This window comes from Octodon degus, unplaced genomic scaffold, assembly GCF_000260255.1.
Source record: "Octodon degus isolate 3935 unplaced genomic scaffold, OctDeg1.0 scaffold00006, whole genome shotgun sequence".
Classification (NCBI taxonomy): Eukaryota; Metazoa; Chordata; class Mammalia; order Rodentia; family Octodontidae; genus Octodon; species Octodon degus.
In genome coordinates this window covers 20787452-20794756 of record NW_004524582.1, presented here as the reverse complement: position 1 = coordinate 20794756, position 7305 = coordinate 20787452, and the positions used below count along the sequence as shown (strand labels likewise).

Genomic DNA, 7305 nt, shown 5'->3' with positions numbered 1-7305 from the left:
TGTGTATTCAAAGTGGTTAGGATAGATAGATAGTTACATTCCCTTAATGAATAGAGGGATTTGTTCTAATGGTGTTTGTAAATAGGATATCAAGTCCACATCTTATACAGCAATTAACCACTAGGAAGAATGTATGCAAAGTATTAATTATTGGAGCTGTCCTACCAATTTGATTTAAAACTCTCTCATTGCTATTTGTTTCTCAATAAAACTATGGAGAAAAAAAAGAACTTATCAAAATTCTAATTAAAATTTGTATTAAATTCCAAAAAAAAGAAATCAACAGAGAATAGTAGAAATATAACCAAAATGTATTCATTTAGAAACAAAATCCCTTCACTGATCAATAACAAAAAGAACATAAGTGGCTGTTATGTTGTGAACAAGAAGAGATCACTAAAGATCCCTTCACATGAAGAGGGCGACACTGGAATATTTTGAGTAGCACAACATCGACAAGCACAGCAGCAGAGATGAAATAAATGAATCGCTTAAGATACAGCTTAACAAAACTAAGAAAGGACAAGCTATAAAATCCAAATAGATTCGTATTTATTAAAGTAATTGGATTTCTTATGAGAAATCTTTTCATACACAAATATCAGAGGGCAGATGAATTTTGTAGAACAAAGTACCATTCTTTGGTGAAGAAACATCAAATCTATTAGAATTCTTTCAAACAAAGAGGATAAGATAGTTTCCTACTTACTTATGAAACTAGCATCAAGTTGGCACTAAATAAGTGTCTGATAAGGGTGATCCAAGGGCAAAAAGTATGTGAGTGTGTGTGTGTGTGTGTGTGTGTGTGTGTGTGTATAATCTATCTGTGTAGCTAGCTAGCTATGTGTATTTGTACACATAGACACACACACATAACTTTATTTTTCATTAAACTAGAGCAAACACAGAAAGAAAATACTAGAAAATAAAACACAGCAATTTATTAAAAGGATAATACATGAAAGCTAAGATTTAGAATATTTGAACACCTGAAATCAAAAGTTTATCGTATTTATCAAATAAAAACACTTGAAAAATAACTCAATCATTGCATAAAATACTCTATTTATTCATAAGAACTTTCAGAAAACTAGGATCAGATGGAAAGTTCTTCTATGTGATAAAGGGAAAGTGGAAAGAACCTGGAGCCAACATCGTACTTGCAGTGAAAACTTAAACCACTTTACTGTAAAGTCAGGGCAAAGCAAGGTTACTCATTCTCTTCACTTCTATTCAGGACTGTATTGGAGGCTCTAGCCAATTTAGTAAGGCAAGAAAATGAAACATATCTCACAAAGTTTGGAAATTCCAAAGAAAAAAATTTCCTTGTGTGCAAGCAATACGATTGTTACATAGAAAATCATGAGTAACCAACCTCGCTTTCTTCAAACTAAACAAAATCTGTGACAATTCTAGATGAGTTTAGCAAGACCTTAGGATACAATAATTGGTTAACAACCAATTATTAATCATATTTCCATACACTATTCAACAAACAATTGTAAACTGAAATAAAAATGTTTAATTACATTTACAATAGTGTCATAAACGCTTAAGAAATTTAGGAACAACTTAAAGATATCCAAGACCTTCTAAAGCTACAACTCTAAAGAGAGAAATTGTTAAAGGCTTAGATAGGTTCTCTTTATTGTTAAAAGAAAAACTTATTACTGTTAATGTATCTGAGTACCTCAGTTTAGTTCTAAACACTCATACTACCAGGAGGTATGTTAAATAAAATGTTTTGTAACATGTCTAAAGTGTATGGGACCTAGATAAAGCAAATCAATCTTGAAAAGGAATAAAACAAGAAGATTAATACTGTGCGAATTTAAGACCTTCTGTCATGTCTAATCTCAAGAGAGCGTGGTACTGGCAGAAAAACAGACAAAGCCAGCAACAGAAAAAAAGGTAGTTCTCAAATCGATCTATTCTTATGGTCAAATGATTTTCATCAAAGGTGCAAAGAAATTCAATAGTGAAAGGAAAGTCCATTCAATAAATGGTGCTAGACCAAATAGGTAACTGTTTACAAAAAACTAACCCTAGATTCTTACCTCAAGCTGTTCACAAAATTTATTTGAAATGGAACATATGTCTAAATACGATAACTAGAAGAGTAAGATTGCTAGCAGAAGACCTGGCAGAAAGTGTTTTGCAGTTTTGTGGTAAGCAAAGATTTTAGCCAGGTGCGGTCTTGCACACTTGTAATTCCAGCACATGGGAGATCAAGTCAGGAAGATTGTCCTGAGTATGAGGCCACCTGGACCACATACTGGTTCAAGGCTAGCCTATATGATATAGCAAAAACATATTTCAAGTGAATAAATAAATTCAGTATCATGAAAAGAAATAGAAATCATGAACTACCATATTTCATCAAAATAAAAATCTATTCATAAGAAGATATCATTAAGAACACACTCAAGACACAGATGGTGAGTATATTTACATATATATGTGCATTATATATAGATAAATTAGATGTCATATTCAAACTATATAAACTTGATAAATATAGATAATTGAAATAGCAAAACCAAAGATAGATGATAAGAAACAGGAGGTAGACTTTGTGGGCATGGAAAGAGGATCTGAGGATGGACAAGATGGGAGAGAGGGGAGGGAAGGGAAAGTAAATTGTTTATGTACTAATTACCCATGAAGAATGAATGCAATATGTGCCATAAATGTATACTAATAACATTTTTAAGAAATTTAAAAAGTAATGTTTAAAAATAATGTCCAATGTATTACAGACTGATAATGTAAAAGAGTAAAGATGAAAGTTTAGAATGGACAGCCACTATGTCAAACAGGTCTTTATTACTACAACAAATATCTGAGCTATCCAAACTCTGGGAGCATAACACTGGGCCCAGTGGTCCCATCCCATACTTTTCTGCTATAAACTGTTCCTTTAGCATAACAGTAGCCAGCTGTATGTCTCAGTATCTTTCCCTGAGGGAGACAGGAATAAATCTATATTTTTATCCACCTGGTATGATGAACAGCAAGGTGTTCATCATGTGTGCAAAAGTTGCAAAATGGAAATTTTTTACCCATATTATGCTCCCTCTAACTGGTTTTCCATGTTTATCTGAGCATTATAGGGGGGTCAATAGATCCACATCACTCCAGGATTTGTTTTAAAAGTTTTCTTAAATTTTTTTCTGGTAGAATAACCTAATTCATATAGTGACCCACCAAAATACAGATTTGCAAGTTTGGAAGGTGGTCAAAAGTGAATGATCAAATTACTCATGTTTGAATGACAATGACGATTTTGATATTTGCCATGCGAGCCCAAGTTCCTATGAAAATGAAATGAAGCAAGGCACAACTGACACAAACACAGGAAATTCAGACCTCCCAGATTCAGATGATGAAGAAAACAGCAATATGAATACATATTTGACTAGCTGGAGTGTTGTGCAGCCAAATAGAATGATCCAACATTAGAACTAGGTCTGAAAATATAGTGAGGGGCTTGGCAAGGATGAAATACATTGGACAATATACCAACACTTCCATTCAATGTTGAAAATTGTAAGAGATGAAGTGCTACATGGTGTTATAAAATAACAAAGGCAGGAATGCAATTAAAACATTCTGTGTACACCAATAACCACAATCAAAGACATATTTATTATGACATTTCACTACTTTGACTCACAGCATCCGCAGGGCTGCTGTACTTACCAGGGATTTCTCATGGTAATTGCACGAATTTAAAAGACCTATAGAGGAGTGATCACTTAAAATATGTCATAAAAATTTATTTCCTTGTAGTTGTGAAAACTTAAGCTTTCAGTTTAGACATTTATTTGGAAACTCAGCCATCAGGTCATTAATACAGTAATAAATTGAATGACGTGAACAGACATGTTGCTCTGATTTCCAAAAGTAATAAGAATGTGACATCAAGCGATTGGTTTGTCAGTTTCCAACTGATGTTACACCTGTTAAGAGAGGACAAGTTGATCAGTGCAGGACTTATATGCAAGAAAAAAGCAAAAATTCCAAATGAAATGCTGTAATTTCAAAACAGAGAATTATATAGTACAATCTCTGCGTTTCAGAAAGATGCAATCTTGGCCTCAAATATGACAAAGAAAAACAGAGTGGTATTGCTGGGGCCACGATTTCACCATGATGGAAATATGGATAGGAATATCTCAACAAAATTGAGGTCCAAGATGGAAACTTTACAACAAAACCAAAGGTGGAATCAGTGTTGTTGATGAGTTATGTAGCAAACATGATGTCCCTTGAAACACAAAGCATTGGCCAATGGTTGTGTTTGAATTGATCTTACACATTTATGGCATAAGTAGTTTGGCAGCTTGACAGTTTACAAAGAAAAAGATAAATGCAAAATATTGTGGTGAATTTTTTCCTAGAGGAATTTAGGACTAGAGCCCATAGTAGATTATTTACAGCTGAAAAAAAATAAAGTGTTTCTGCCCAAGAAACTACACAAAGAAATTATGGATTGCATTGATGAGCTGACAGGTGAACATGCAGGTGTGGTGGCACAGAGACATACTACAAGAGAAAAACAAAACATGTTAACCATACTGTATAAGAAAGGGCAGGAAAATAAAACAGAAGTGTGATCGATGTAAGCAGTATTTGCGTATGGAATGTGCAATTTCTATGTGTGAAGACTGCCTTGGGTGTGACAGGTGAAGCAAGGATTATTTCTGTGGTAGAATTTTGCTTGTGTTTCTATAGTAATTCACATAAGTTTTTATTTTTAAGTTATCTTTTCGGTGTTGTAAATAAGTAAAGAGCTGATATGAAAATGTTGGTATCTATTCTAAGCACATATGTTATTGATAACGCAATGTCCTACTAAGTGCATGTTGTACAATATGGTAGGAAGCTCATGAATAAACAGGAAGAGAATAGATGTGACAAGCCTATTATAAAGGAGAGCTAAGCAAATCTACTGTCAGTGTGAGATGTATGCAGAGGATATACAGTTGTCATGTATGAAGATTGCCATGGGCATGACAGTTGAAGCAAGGGGCATTTCTGTAGTTGACTTTTGTTTGTGTTTACACTGCAATTCACATGTTTTACTTTCAATGTTGTCTTTTAAGATTTATAAGCAAGTAAACAGCTGATGTGAAAATATTGATGTCTTTTGTAAGCACTCATTACGTATTTGATGTTTAAAGTATCCAATACAGTTACACAATACAGTAGGAAGTTCCAGACAAAACAGGGATAGGAGATGTGACAAGACTGTCACATGGGAAAGTTAAGCCCATGTGCTGTCAGTGTAAGATGGAACATGCAGTTATCTTGTGTGAAGACTGCCATGCGTGTGACAACTGACGTGCAGCTTGTTTCTGTTGTAGAGTTCCACTGGTATTTTCATATAGGAATTTATTTCTGATGTTATCTTTTAGGATTTGTAAGCAATTATACAGCTGATGTGATAATGCTGATGTCTATTCTAAATGCACAACATATTCTAACAATTTAATACTATATTTTACTGATATTTTATGCTCTTGTTATATACACACAGTATAATATAATAAGAAGTTCCTAACCAAACAGCAAGACCAGTGAGGTGTCAAGTATATCTTACAAAACAGCCAGGAAAACAAACTGTATGTGCTGTCAGTGTAAGCTACATGTGTGTATGGAAAGTGCTGTTGTCATGTGTGCAGACTGCTTTAGGTGTGATAATCAAAGTAAAGATTTTTTTTGGAAAAGACTATTGACATTTTCATTGTATTTCATGTAAGAATTTGTGTTGTTCTTTGTTAGTCTTTGTACGTCAAAAATGAGTTGATTTTGAAAATGTTTATACTTCTTCATAAATACTCATTAAATACTAAAAATTCAATACTTTATTTTTGTGATTTTTTCCTGTTAAGTACTTATTGCTTAATATAGTAAAACTCATAAATTTAAAATTAGTAATTAATGAATAGAAATATTGTAGACTACACACTGTATTCCACACAATAAAATGAGATATCAAATATGTAATGTGTGCTTAGAATAGACACTGCATGTTGTACAGGAAGCTCGTGATCAAAACGGGAGGGCAGAGAAGTGATAAGACTGTCACATAGGAAAGGAAAGCTAAGCACCCCTGCTGTCAGCATGAGATGTGCGCCTGTGACCTGCAGTTATCAAGTGTGAAGACTACCTTGGGTGTGACAGTCTCAGCCTCAGAAGGACGCAAGTTCCGATCCCTTTATGACATCACTGTTTATGCCTATAAGAAAAAATATTTAGTTTGACTTACAGATTTAGAATTACAGTCCAAACAGTCAACCCTGTGGCTTTGAGCCCTGTGGCTCAAGCGCATCAGGACAGGAGCTGGCTGCAGAGCAACTCACTCACTTCTTGACCAAGAAGACAGAGGAAAGAGGAGATGGGGTTCCCATAAGACCCTGGGAGCTCCCAACCTCCCCTTAGGCCCCACAATTGAAAGGTTCCTCTACCTCCCAATAGCATTGAGCAGGATGTAGTCTGTAGCACAGAGGCCTCTGGAAAACTTCTAAGACTAAACAATAGCAGCAACTACAGTGCTCCCTTCAGCAGCACATATACTAAAATTGGAACAACACAGAGAAGATTAGCATGGCCCCTGCGCAAGGATGACACGCAAATTCGTGAAGTGTTCCATAATTTAGAATTTCGTGATGACAAAGCCAACCTTACACAGGCTACTGAAAGATGTTCTAGAGAGGGACCAAAATGATCAGAACTCCATGAAAGAGAGCAGAAGCAACCAACTAAATAGGGTAAGCAATTAAACACAGGAGAAAAAGGAGTAATGATAACAGGTAAATAACATGGCAACTGTAAGTCAATACCTCTCAATTCTAACCATCAATGTAAATGGACTCAATTTACCAATTAAGAGAAATAGACTGGCACAGTGGATTAGAAACAAAATCCAAAAATATGCTGTATACAAGAAACACATTTAACTCATAAAGACATTCATAGGATGAAAGTCAAAGGATGGAACACAATACTACATGTCCCAGCACCTCAGAAAAAAATCAGGGGTAGCAATCCTATTCTCACACAGTCTCAACTTCAAACCAACAATGATCAAGTGAAAAAAGAAGGCCACTATATGTTGGTTAGGGGAAAAATTCAAGAGGAAGAGGTAACATTCATAAATATGTATGCACCAAACACGGGAGAACCCAACTATATAAAGGAAATCTTAATGGACATGAAAAATCTAATATCCAATACCACAATTTTAACAGGAGACCTTAACACACCCTTATCTCCAAAAGATAGGTCAACCAGACAAAA

At 34.7% G+C, this 7305-nt stretch overlaps 1 non-coding gene and 1 pseudogene across 1 annotated transcript; one reads left to right on the top strand and one right to left on the bottom strand.

The window, feature by feature from the left end:
* Positions 1-7305, bottom strand: part of LOC101563170 — a 178272-nt pseudogene that overhangs the window by 34165 nt on the left and 136802 nt on the right.
* LOC111812479 lies at positions 6558-6664 on the top strand. The gene has a single exon (XR_002817972.1). It is a non-coding gene; the product is annotated as a U6 spliceosomal RNA (small nuclear RNA).